This window comes from Podarcis cretensis, assembly GCF_951804945.1.
Source record: "Podarcis cretensis genome assembly, chromosome: 2".
Taxonomy (NCBI): Eukaryota; Metazoa; Chordata; class Lepidosauria; order Squamata; family Lacertidae; genus Podarcis; species Podarcis cretensis.
The window spans coordinates 83764796-83779062 of record NC_137171.1 but is presented as its reverse complement, the minus strand read 5'-3'; the positions used below and the strand labels follow the sequence as shown (position 1 = coordinate 83779062).

At 39.7% G+C, this 14267-nt stretch overlaps 1 protein-coding gene and 1 long non-coding RNA gene across 14 annotated transcripts in view; both read left to right on the top strand.

Annotated features, from left to right (window-relative positions):
• ERC2 (ELKS/RAB6-interacting/CAST family member 2) overlaps positions 1-14267 on the top strand; it is a 530269-nt gene that overhangs the window by 101122 nt on the left and 414880 nt on the right. The gene's annotated exons all lie outside the window — the stretch shown is intronic.
• LOC307209725 lies at positions 4031-10903 on the top strand. Its single transcript, XR_013835724.1, has 4 exons — positions 4031-4121; positions 9886-10088; positions 10330-10428; positions 10644-10903. It is a non-coding gene; the product is annotated as an uncharacterized lncRNA (long non-coding RNA).

The following is a 14267-nucleotide window of genomic DNA, read 5'->3' as shown; positions in this document are numbered from 1 at the left end:
CTCAACCTTGGCCCTCCAGATGTTTTGAGACTACAATTCCCAACATCCCTGACCACTGGTCCTGCTAGCTAGGGATCATGGGAGTTGTAGGCCAAAAACATCTGGAGGGTCAAGGTTGAGGAAGCTTGGTCTAAGGCGTGAGGGAATTCTCCTCAAAGGATGTGTGCCTAACACTCCCCATCCCAAGAGCCTTTAAACTGCCTCTGTTGTTTCAAGTATCCAGGGTGGGAATGGGTCTCAGAGGAGTCCTCTTTTCCTCCTCCTTGGGCTGAGAGACATCTTTTAAAGTGTGAAGGTGGCTGACCTACAGAGTTTAAAATATTACAAGGCGAAAGGGATTTGGGCTTGGAAGATATCTGTCCCCTGAGTGCAATTACACACACACACAGAGGTTTGAAATTGTCTTGGGTTTCAACCCGATTAATGGTGGATAGGGAAATCCATACGTGACAGGCTGGCAAAATTTTGTAAATATTTTATTAGTACCATTTAATCTTGACAAATATTTGTTACTCTTACAAGTCTTCATTATTGTTCCATTCAGTAACCTTTTCCTCATGTTGAAGATTAGCTTTCATGCAGCCCTTGATGTTTTTGGCTCATTTAATAGGTTTTCTTTTTTTCATAAATGCAGAATCTTGATTGAAACTTCAAAAATGTCACGCTCTGTGCTGCACTAGGAAGTTCTTGAAGCTGGGTTGCAACAGCCAGTGTATTCATTGCCTTCAGAAGTTTTTTGACTCAAGTTGATGCATTGAATATGGACGCAGGTGTGTGGATGTTTTGAGTCTCTAAATTCAGAGGTGCTGGTTAGAATTAGCACCAGTTTTCTTTTCTTTTGCCACCCTTTGGATTCTGTTTGAACTCTAAAGCTTATTTGTCATGGTCTGAAAGTACTAGACTTAATCAAAGGCTGTGATTCTGAAACCTGAGGCAGCAGAATGAGCCCTATTCATTTTGTGCATTGGTGCTCCAGCCTAACAAGGCAGGCCGCTTACTCTTATTCACCAATTAACAGAGATGGGAACAAACTGTGAACAAGTGCTAGTCTGTTGCTGTGGTGTAACTTCACATTTCATTCTAGCTCCATTTCCGTTTCCATGTTTGTATGATGCAATTGTAAGTTTAAAAAATGATACCGCCAGGAGCGTGTATAAATTCTTTAAATTATTCTGAACACAAAATGATGAGGAAAGCTGAGGGGGAATGTGCATTCTGCTCAGAGCTTGCCTGCTTGAGACTGGGAGTGACCTGCACCAGACAAAATCTTATAACTGCCAGTCACAATAAAGCAATAAAAATGGATATTGCTTACACCATGGGAAGCTAACCTGTGGCCTCCAGGTGTTGCTGGACTACAACTCCCATTATCTCTGACTGTTAGCCACATTGGCTGGTGCTGATGAGAGTTGGGAGTCCAACAACGTCTGGAGGACCACAAGGTCCCACCCCACCTTGTCACTCTCAGTCTGTAGTTAAGTACTGTGTGAATTCAGTGCATAGATAGGTCTTTTCAGTTGAAACTGAGGTTAAAACCACCTCAGAAATTCGAGGGGTGGGGCATATATGTTTAATGAGGAGGCCACCTTATTGCCAAGTGGTTGGCACTGGAACTCTACTGAGGAGGATTTTCGGTTAAGTATTTTGTTTGCGTTTCTTTCTGAATACAGTGCTTGGATTTCTTTCTGAATACAGTGCCTGCCCCTCTTAAAATGACTAAAATGCAAGTTTTGTTTGAAGTCTCCTAGCTCATCCCATTCCAAGGGCTTGGAAAAAGTTGAAGAGAGTGTTGCATATAGCAGAAAACCTATGAGGACCCCTTTCTCCCTCTTTTAAATTTGAAAGTGGCTCCAAACTAAGTTGGGGCCAAAGGAGTGCTGTGTTGGGGGTAGTTAAAAGTTTCATGGTCAGGGAAACAATGAGGGAATAGCCGTTCGCAGGATGTGGCCACTGTCACATGCTGAGAACCTTCTAGGAGCCACAGGTAAGAGCTGAGTGCAGGGTGGGGACCAAAGATTGACAAACTGTGGATAGATTCAGAACTTACAGGGTTAAGAAGTTCTGAGTGACGTCTCACATTCCTGAGGCGTGGCTAAGATTTCACAGAGGGGAGTGTTTTTCTCTGTGTGTTCTGTTGTTCCGTGCTTTTGACGGTGAGACAGCAAGATGAGCGCTCTCTCGCCTGGTGATTTATGAGTTGTTTTTCTACACGATTAAAGACTGAAAGAAATACGCACTAACGTCTGAGTGTGTTTGATTTGGTACACACACGCACAGCGACAGTTTCTACGCTGCGAAAACTCTGCTACAAGTAGCTGACGGAGGACGGAGAGCTGAGCGGCACAGAGGAAGTGTGCCAGGCTCCATTCCAAAGGCTACGCAATTGCACACAAACTACCCCAGAAGCATGAGGCGCCCTCCACCATAGGTACCACCCTTCCCCATATACACCTCCTAAGTACACCATACACCATCTCCCTAAGTTTCTGTGAAATTATTCCTTTTAGCTTTTGTGTTATATTGTAAAACAACCCTTTATTGTTACTAAACAAAACACCAAAACTTTCCAGGAAGAATTACTACCATGTACCAAACAAGGTTCTAATATGAGTCCTACATATTTCATATATTGGAACATTCTGCAGATGTGCATGATATTTTAAATGGGGGAATAAACATTTTCCAATTATTTCTCCAACAAATGATCTGTCAAAACCTTGCCTGGAAAAGGAAATGCATTTTTCAAAAACACTCAGTTTACTGGCAGGCAAATCTAATGAACAATTTTCTAAGGATGAATTTGTACAAAGGGCTACCCAGAAAAATGAAATGACTAATGTTATTAGTGTGATGACTAAGTTAAAGGTGAATTATCATCACTGCTAAAGTTGAACTTGAGAGTGAGAAATATTTTAGATTGTGGTAAAAGGTGTAGGCTATTGGAATGCAGCTTTTTCCATCATTCCCAGAGGCTGAAATCCACGTTGTCTTGGAAAACATATAGAACATGAAATAGAAGAAGAACGAGGATAAATTTATGGAAAAAAATAGCACTTGCTATTCAACCTGGGGCTCAGTGGACGGTGAAAGAACATGATTCTGTCCCTTTATTATTATTACCACCTGATTTTTTAAAAACTATTTTTTATTCTACAGGGCTTGCTGTCAGACTGTGACAAAATTCTTCTATTTTGGTTGATTTAGTATGCCAACAATTTCTGTGACTTGCAATGTCTTCTACAACCACGTGGTATATAAATTGTATTAAAAATAAATAATTGAAACTATTTTATTTTTTAAAAAACCTCGTGTTACTTGAGGTTGTACACAACATGGATTGCTATGGAAGGAGTGTTGTCTTTCTTTGTAGAGATTGTTGCACAGCCATTTAAGCTTACAGTTGGCTTAAAATGAAGCTCTGGAATAATAATCATTTGTAGCTCAAAACATCTGTGGGGTACCAGGTTGGCAAAGGCTGATTTAATCTAGTTTTGTTTTAATTATTTTAATAGAGAATTGCAAAACAGGTTGCTAATGTCATATGCCAACTCCCTTAAACTATACGGTTGTTTCAGTTTTCAGAGTGGGTATGACTAACAAAATAAGACTACTTTTGTAAATTTTATAAAGCAATTTAAAAGCCTCCCCCAACTCATTTTTTCCAAATAGATATTTTAAAACAGAAAGCAGTGCTGACTGATGTTGGAATGAACACACAGTTCTGCCTTCGCATAAGCTATGACCAAACTCAGTCTATAAGTCTTCTCATTTATGGACAGAACACCCCCAAAATGAACAACCCATGAATATTATGAAAAGAACGGCAACCTTCCTTGTTGTGATGTACACCACTGATACAAAGACAGTAAATGGAACAAAATAAAGATCTAGTATGACTGAGAATTTTTTTTAAAAATGCATTTGGTAAAGGTAAATGTACCCCTGACTGTTAGGTCTAGTCATGGACGACTCTGGGGTTGTGACGCTTATTTCGCTTTACTGGCCAAGGGAGCTGGTGTTTGTCCTCAGGCAGCTTCCAGGTCATGTGGTCAGCATGACTAAGCCGCTTCTGGCGAACCAGAGCAGCTCATGGAAACGCCGTTCATCTTCCCGCCGGAGTGGTACCTATTTATCTACTTGCACTTTCACATGCTTTCGAACTGCTAGGTGGGTAGGAGCTGGGACCGAACAACGGGAGCTCACCCCGTCGTGGGAATTTGAATCGCCAACCTTCTGATTGGCAAGCCCTAGGCTCTGTGGTTTAGACCACAGGGCCACCCACATCCCAACATGCATTTGGTGGGAATATTTAAAATCTGCTGAGCTCCCAACTCTGGACAGATCTTAAAATCACATTGGAAGTTATTATCTGCTGATACTTAGTACGGCTGATGTTAAAACACTCCTTCACTACTTGGGCCAACTGCTGCTTCCTTTTTATCACATGCTACTGTCAAATGTATCAGAGATTTACAGCAATTTAAAACAACCACTAAAACAGGCTCACTAATCCAACAAGGAATTTGTCCAGATTGGTAAATTGAGGTTGTCTTTCTATCTGCACTTAAAGGTAAAGGTAAAGGGACCCCTGACCATTAGGTCCAGTCGCGGACAACTCTGGGGTTGTGGCACTCATCTCGCTTTATTGGCTGAGGGAGCCAGTGTACAGCCAGCATGACTAAGCCACTTCTGGCAAACCAGAGCAGCGCACGGAAACGTTGTTTACCTTCCCACCAGAGCGGTACCTATTATCTACTTGCACTTTGACGTGCTTTTGAACTGCTAGGTTGGCAGGAGCAGGGACCGAGCAACAGGAGCTCACCCCGTCGTGGGGATTCGAACCACCGACCTTCTGATCGGCAAGTCCTAGGCTCTATGGTTTAACCCACAGCCCCACCCGCGTCCCTATCTGCACTTACATGGTAGTAAACTACTGTGAGCCAACATCTGTTGTTATAGGATTGTGCCAGTGCTCAAGCAATACGGTAATCTTCATCAGGAAAAAAATGCATCTATACTTGCACATCTGTAGGAATCAAATAATCTAAAGTAATGTTTCCCAAACTTACAATAACCATGTACCCCCTTTGATTACTACTTGGGCAGAGATAGTTTTGGAGTAGTTCTGATAATACTATTTTTTTCTAGACTAGAGCAAATACAGTGTCTCGTTTGAAACCCTTTTGTGTACGCAAGTGGAATTTGTACTACACTACGGGAAACACTTATCTTCAAGTACCTTCTTATCACAACGTGCCACACCAATATTCTTGTTTAAGTATACTTTCTTGTACATATTTGGATGTTGGAGGCCATGAGTGGGATTATTTGTATGGAAATATTCTTAAAATAGACCAGAAGCTATTATTATTATTATTATTATTGGTATCTCATGAATTCATTTGTATAATAATTTTGTCCCCAGCTGAATTGAGCTATAAAAGTGATGTTATTTGAAGTGAACATCTGCTGCTTATAAATATATATTGATTGGAAAGGAAGTGATGTCAATGGGCAATTGCAAATATTGTTTCCCTACAATATGTGTTTGGCATACATTGAAGTGAAGAGAGTAACAAAAAATGTAAAAATATTTTTCTGAAGTTTGAAAATCATGTGCAATGCTGTGCTAATTACTGACCGTGGGACATGCCAACATGATTGTGTGCTGTTGCCAGCCACTTAAACTATACAAGCTATACAGAATACCCCAGAGAAAAATTATTGTGGAAGCACAGAAAGCAAAGCCTTGCATCTAACTTTGCACTCTCTCCAAGGAAATTCTTGCAACCGTTTCTTTGAAAAGTATGTCCTGAGCGTTGGGGATGGGGCCTAGGTCCTAGGTTGCAGGACAGGAGGCTTCAATAGGGATGAGGAATTGGGAGACACCAGTTGGTGACTTTTTTATATTGGGCAAACTGGAGCGCTTGGTTTTAAGCAAAGCATGGATATAGTGCGCATAACAGGTGGAATGGAGAGAACTAGTGGGAAAGGCATGCTGGAGATAGTGTTGCATCACCAAGAACATGGAGTCCAACAAGCTAGAAATCCTCGAAGGGACAGACTCCTCAGCAGAATCACTATGGGTGGTGACATCCCCAAGAATGTACTATTGCCCCCTGATCAAAATGCCCAGGGAAACACCCCTTTTCAAGCTTAATGTCTGTTCCAGGAAAGCTGGTAGAAAGCATTATTAAAGATAAAATTATGAAGCATGCAAGAGAATAAGTCTTGCTGAGCAGAACCAGCATGACTTCTGCAAGGGTAAGTCCCGTCTCACTCACCCTTTGGCAATATTTGAGTGTGTCAACAAGCATATAGACAACAGTGATCCAGTCAAAATTGTGCAGGCCTGTGCGGGGGGATGGACCTTTAGCCTGATCCACCAGGTCTCCTTAAGTGCTCTTATTTGTAAGACATTAAAAGCAATAACAGCAATAAAATTTGTCCCTCCAAAATTGGAAGAAACACCGAGAAGGGTGTAAAAGAAGGATGGTAGCCATTGGAATGGTACATGATTATTGTATGACTATCACATTCCTGAGGAAAACAATGACATGAATCATGCAAGGGTTTGCTGAGCTTATTTAAGAGTGAAAGCCGCGAGCAATATATTATATGATATTATATTTTAGAATATAGATTAAACATGAAGTATATTCTCCTGACAGTTGTGCTGCGATTTTTGAAACTTTATTCTCATACATAAACTTAGTATTTATTATCATTTATGAAATTAATGTGACACTTTTTAAATAACTAATTATTTTTACTTGGAGTACACTAGGTCATACTTGAACATTTGTTCCCACATCACTTACAAGTGCACTGTTATTACCAGTTGAAAACATATTTTATATGGCGTTTTAGTGAGAACAGAAAAGATTAAAATTTGAAGAATCAAAGCATAGCTGTCAAGAATGAAGGAAACTGTGCGAGAGGAATAAGAGAATTACACAAAGCAAGGCTGTTAGAGAATCAGAAGGTGTGGGTGGCAGCTCTTATGCAGGGAGGAAACTGCCTATGGGAGTTTACAGGCACCATGATTGTGTAACTGTACTTTTGTTTCTGGAGATTGGTAACTTGTCTGCATTAAAACAACACCAACAGGGGCCATGTTGGAATGTGGCCAGTATATGAACAAAAAATGCTGTAGCAAGTGAAAGTCTTAATTCATTGTGGCCTAATTTGCAGGTAATATTATAGTCCTTCGTGGGTAAACATGTGTTCAAATGAGAATATGACATAAAACTTAAGAAGAGTCCATCTGGATCAGACCAAATTCCCCAGCACCAGGTGTTCAGAAGCATACTGCTTCCAGTACTGGGCAGTGGTAGTACAGAGCCATCATGACTAGTAGCTGTTGATAGCCTTTGTGGATTGTTTACCCCTCCCTTTCAAAGCTATCCAAATTAGTGGCCATGACCAAGTTGGTGGCAGCAAATTTCATAGGAGCAAAGGTGCTGAGAGTGGAGAGAGGCTAGGTAAGATTTTGGTATTCTGCTTAAAACAAAAAAAATGCAGTTGTTCTCCACTGATTAAGGAAGAATGAAGTAATGTATATAAAGCTTTAAAAGGATATACATTTAGAATTTCAAAAGTATTATTCTAAGTTGTATAGGAATGATAGGGAGACCATGGACTGTGAATTTGAAATTTTTACTTTGTAGTTGGTTGCAATGTAGGGTCTAGCAGATAGACAACAAAAGTGGATCCCATGAGCCCTTATGGGTGCAAAGTGCTCTTTACTTCAAGGAAGGATAAAGACCCCCCCACACACACAATCCATTAGTCACTAGTTGACGATCTCATTGCCCTTTCTACACCTGAAAATATATCTTATAATCATCAATCACATTTGGATATCTTTGCACATATGGACTGCTTATATTAATATACAGGGTGTTTGAAAAGCAACTATACACCTACTGTAAATACACTGTCCATAGGTGTATAGTTACTTTTCGAACACCCTGTATATCATTAAATACTTTTAAGTCAGGATTGAGGAATTGTTTTTTAATGTTAATGTCAACTGACTTCTCTTTTTCCCTATTTTGATATATTTGCATTTTTTTAAGGAAAGATCTTGTTCCTGGTCAGTCACTGCCAGTTTAGCCCCATTAATCCACACGTGAAGATAGGATTTTTTTTTGCCCCAATATTTATCACTTTACTGTTGCTTACACTGAACTACATTTGTCATTTTACTGCTCATTCACTGAGTTTGGTGATATCCCCTTTGAGCTCTCCACAATCCCCTTTTGTTGTTTACCAGCCTGAACAATTTGGTGTTGCCAGCAAACTTGACTACCTCACTTCTCACCCCTAACTCCACTTCATTTAGACGTTAAAAGGCACAGCTCTCAATACTAATCCTTGGGGGACTCCACATGCCGCCGTTGTGAGAACTGTCATTTATTCTGACTTTCTGCTTCCGGTTTTTTAAAGCAGTTACTGATCTATAAGAGTACCTCTCTCCTTATTCCACGACTGCTAAGCTTACTCAGGAGATTTTGGTGAGGAACTATATCAAAAGCTTTTTGAAAGTCTTAAGTACACAATGTTTCATCCCTATCCACAGGTTTATTCAAAGTCTCAAAGAACACTAGTGAGACAGGAGTTACTTTTGCAGAGAGAGACTTGTTCATCGATACACTTGGTAATCTTTATTAATGCTTTCCACCAGTGAGAAGATACCAGTTTCATGTATAGACAGGCATCCACTCTAGTGAAATTAGTTTTAACAATGCAATCCTATGCATTGAGTTCCATGAGACGTAATCCCAGGAAAGGATTGCTGCTCACGTGAGTGGTGGATCTGTTTAGAATTAAGATAGCATCAACACATTTTTGCGATTAACCCGCCACCCCCTTCGAGATGAAATCAGTTGTTTTGCATCCAACTTGCTTCTGCAAAGAGGTTCAGTTAATCCAGACCATGTACGCCTGGTATATTGCTTTACACATCCTGGTACCCTCTAGATATGTTGAACCAGAACCCCCATCAGCCTCAGCCATCAGTGATGAATTGGCTTATGGTCCAAAACATCTGGAGGGCATCAGATTGGGGAAGGTTTGCTTAGACCAATGTTAAGGGATCATTTGATGCCAGCACCCAGCTTTGGAACATATGTCAATGTCAAGATTATATAAAAAACAGTGGGTGTTTTTTTTAAGGGCCTTGAGCCTGTACAGAGTGTCTTATTGAGCTGTTGTTTCTTCCCTGCTGAATAAGCATTTATTGTCAATCCAGCTAAAGACCATTGCTCTATCTAAAGTCTGTTCCTCTCTTGATTGGCAGCTGCTTTCCAGGGTCTTGGAGAGGGACATTTCCTAATCCTACCAAAAGCTCACTGTATGGTGGAAATATAGCTCATCAAGTTAAAGGCCAAGCTTAAAGCTTCCTCCATAAAATGTTGGCTTTCCATATATTGTGGGTTTTAAATGGAACCTAATGTTTGCACAAACAGGCTACAGTAAACATGACCTTTATGAATGTGAAATGCAGCTTAGCCTTAATTGAAACCATGACTGGTATATACTTCTTTCTTTCTTTGGTGTTAGGGATACCATGCTGATGCAATTATATTTCTGGTAGCTGTGTGGAAAACCAAGGAATTGGTAGCTACCTAGAAAAGTGATATAGGCACTGCCCTCACACATCTTTGTTTATTTCATATCATTTTGCATATCTCTTGATTTTATGGAGTGAATGTTGTCAAGACTGCAAATTAAAAATATGCAAGAAAGGCAAAATACGATAGTTTTGTTTCATGTCATGGTGGCTTAAAGGCTAGATTTAGTAGCTCAAATGCTTCGTTCGGAAGTAATTCCTTAGTGCAAATATGGGGTCTGATTTCATACTGTTCTTCGAATTGACAGGTGATCATTGCCATCAGTAAAGAAATTGGGGTTGGCATAACCCTGTACATATTTATGCAGTAGCTACATTGTGGGGAGAGAAGGGTGTAGATGAAGAACAAGAGTGGGGCATGTACAGAGATAGATACATACGCCAAGCAGTGAATGAACACAGGGTATTGATCGTGGCTGGAACCACAGACGTTAATGCAAGACCTCTTGTGGTAAGTTTTGCTAAGTTAATGAGATTACTTTTTAGTTGCATTCATGTTACTGGTTGTTGTTGTTTTTCTCCATCTGAGCATTTGCTGTGGCATTTTCAACAAAAATATATTTGTTTTCTCATTCTGCCCATGTTCTGTCTCAAAATTACTTTATTTTTGCAATCATTATTAGATGGGTGGAACGAGGAGGGGGAAAACGTGAACTAAACTTCAGTTCAGTTTCTTTCTGCTTCTCTTGCAGGTAGAATACGATATCATCTGTTAGGAATTATACTGCTAGAAGAGAAGAGTACGAAAAGGCAATTAAGAGCCTTGCTCCAAAGGATTCTTACCCAGGCAGGTATGATTGCAGTTCTTTGATTTGAATTTCTTTGCCTTTGATAGACGTGCTGTGCTTTGCTGTGTGCTTAAAGTGGCATGTGGGCACAGATGAGGGAGGCAAATTATAGAGAAGAGTCTGAATATACAGAAGAGTCTGAATGAGATCAGATTTTTTTCCAGTTTCTGTAAAAGTGTTAGAATAATAAGATGTCTTTTCTCTCTTTCTCACTGTAGATTTTAAAGAGGATTACATAGAGAAGGGCATTCGTTTCCCTAGCAAATTTCCTCCCAGAAGACTCAGGAAGATGAGCATGACAAAAAGTGTACTTTGCTGTCTGCTGCAAGCATAACTTCACATTGTGGATTGTTTTGAGGAAAGAGTGAACATTCAGACCATGCAGTTTGTGGGACAAGGCTGCCTATTTCAACCCCCGTCCCCCCGTCGCTGTGTGTGTCTCTGTGTATATAATTTATATAAAGTGAACCAAACACCATATAGTAGTAAATAAATATTACTCTAGAACTTCCAGTGATAAAACAAAACACAATAGCAAAAGTGAGGTGAAATATTCAACAGTTGGGCTTCTTTCTCTGGTTGCTGGATGACTGGGAAACTATTGTTTTTATTGATAATATGTATCCCTGAAATGGTTCATATTTCATTTCTGAAGTACTGAAGAGGATGTGGCACTCATTTTGATTTTAGGCTAGTGTCTAATGTCAACGTCAATATCTTTCCTTTTTCACAGCTATTTCGAAATCAATCCTTTGTTTATAGGGATGTAAAATGCAAGTACATGAATGCTAGTGGCTAGATATATTTTTTAAAAAAATATCCACACTTTGGAATGCCCAATTATAGATGTATTATTGAAAAAAAGAAGCACATCTATACAAAATATCAATTTGGCATTCATATGTTAATGCTGTATTTTTAAAGGATTCATATTTTCTGCCAAGCAGTAAGTGTTTGTAAAGATTTCACAGAGGGTGAGGAATTGACAGTCATAAATAACTGGAAGATATTGGAATAATATTTTAATAACAGCAACAAAGTAGCAGCCCCCTTTTGCTGCTACAAGTCTCATCAAGGTAAAAATACCTAGAGAGACTCCCCAACAACTAAAGTCAGGTCAGAAGAAGTCCTAAGCTGTAGCATTTGATAAACAAGCAAGGACATTCCAGTCTTAGCACTTTGAGGTATCATTTTAGACCTAAATGCTGAGATTGTAGTAGGTCTTGGGTACCAATGGTTTTGCATTGTGTAATTGCTCAAACTTTACACCCACTGAGCCAGATATATTTTCTTGCTAGTGTGATTAGGGATGATACAGTTCCATAGAAATTATTTCAGTTAGCATTAGAATCAAATTGGAGCAGTTTAATCCACTGGAAGAAATGAAAAATACTGCTTTTGAATAAACTACAGTCTATTCAGCCTCATGTAAACATTTATATAAATGTGCCCTGTCGGACTTTCCTTTCCATTTTTTCAGCGGGAGGGGTATGTTTCTAAAACTTGTATCCCCTAAGAGCACAATAAATTGTAATGCGGAAACAAAATACTGAGGCATTTGTGCAGTCCCCCCCCTCCCCAAATTAGGGATGTTTTAGATTTCTGTCTGACATTCTTGGTTAGAGCTCTCAGAGAAGCATATAATAAAAGCATTATAAACACACACACACACACACACACACACACACACACACTAAAACCCTATCTAAAATCTTCCAATTAACTGTAATACAAAGCCAAACCAACAAAAATAGAAAACAAGAATAATGAGTTTATTCTAGCATACAGTAAATAGTTCATCAGATCATTTGAACGTCAGAAGACGAATGCCCTCTGGAAGAGCTCTTCCTTTTCCACTTTGCGAAAGGTGAGGGAAGGTTTGGCTAGACCTTACTAGGATTCATTTCCATTTACTGTGGTTGGGGCAGGAGTAGCAAATGACCGAAAGCCAGTCCTTTGCAGATGAACTCAGAGCGTTGATGGGGACATATGGGGAAAAGTGCTTCTTAAGATAACCAGAGCCCGTACCATTAGTCTACAGTCCTCCACACACTTACCCAAGAGTCAACCCCAGTGAAGTCAATGAAAGTTACTTCCGAATAGACAAGTTTACGGTTGCACTGTTGCTGTTTTAAAGTTCAAAGCTATTTCTTGAACTGGCAGTGGTTCACTTTATGAGCTGTGGTAATGGTTCCTTCAACTGGCCGCAATCACAAATCTGCATACTGTATTCTGGGTGAGCGAAACATTAAAGTGTCTGCATGAAAATGCCCCATATCTCATGCCAGTAATTCTACTTCGCTATTCTATAGTGAGGTTCCTTTCGTCTGATATTGTCGAGGGATTTTATATGTGGCTTAGCTTTGACAGTCCATAGGGGATACTTTGTAGGAAAGCACACAGCCCTTAATGCACTCAGTTGGAAAAGAACTGCTATATGTTCATAGGATTTTATCTGTAGGGCTGAGAAAAGAATATATAGAAATTGGGGCTGACTTTCTTCTTCCCCAGACCACATAATAATTAAATAAAGGCATATTATATCGGTGTATGCTTCCTAAGAAATCCTAATTATATTATAATGTTATAGGGTAAACATTTAGAAAATGGAATATTTGTGTACAGGGAGTGTAAGTATGAAATAGTCCTAAATCAGACAGTTGTATTTTCCAAATGTAATGACTTATATTCAGTCCAGCTCTGCTAATGCAAGCCACCCTGCTAACACAGTAGACCCTTGTGCCAAAATCTGCTCTTGTAAATCAGACACCAGCCCCCAGGTACTTTTACGCTTTGGACTCTTAGATTTGTAATTAGGAGGAAGAAACAAGGCTGGAGGTTTTATTTGCACATTCATTTATGGGAGTGCTTGCTGGTTGTTTTATTTTATTTTTTTAAGAAACGGGTATAGATTGCATCACTCGTTGTACCAATGTAGCACTAATCCAAGTAGAATATAAAGAGACAAAAGCATGCATACCAAGTGGCCTACAGATGCTTACGTAGGTTGCAGACATACAGAACTTGTGTTTTTGCTTGCAGTCATGGCTAATGCTGTTCAGACATTATGAGGATTATCTGTGTCCTTGTGAGAGTGAGCATCTGCAGCCGCAAATTTTCAGGGGGAGGCACAAAAACAAGCGAGGAGTTATTTTTGATGCATTCCAGAGATAGAGAAAAACATGTAAATAATTGGGCTTTAATCTGAAAAGTTCTGTTGAAGCATTTAAAAAATGTTTATTTCTCTTAAACATACCAATCAGGATGACAGACTGCAAGGGTTCTGTAGCCCTGAAGTCAAAGCCAACGGATAAGATGGTTGTGCAATCTGGCATTTGGTGTGCTGCTGTTAGCAGAATAGTTAAAGAGAGAGTTGCTAAGGATGATCTGAGATGCTAGTGCCATAATGATTCCACCCCTTGCCACCTTTTAACCAGACACCTAATCATGGGTTTGACCTTGGTCTTTGACATGAATGTTGCAGTTGCTTTAGAGTCTGAGGGCATCTGAATCCCTTAGGAAAATGCCACCATGAAACATTGCAACTTAGATACAGAACTGCATTTCTGTGTTTTTCCATGGATGGTATTTCCTTGAAGTGTTTCCATGCCATTCAGTTGTATTCACTGCGATTAAGTGGGGACATAGCTGTTGTGACTGTCATTATTACGGGGATTATTGTTATGTTTAGTTGTCTGATGCAAGCATCTCAGACATATTTACAAGTACAATTTGTACATCTTCATTGTTGCAACTCAAGGAAACACCCAAGCTGGTCAAAGTTTTACGACTTTGTTGATGTGCACTCAACAAACAGGACCTTGAAGTGCTCACCCAGCATG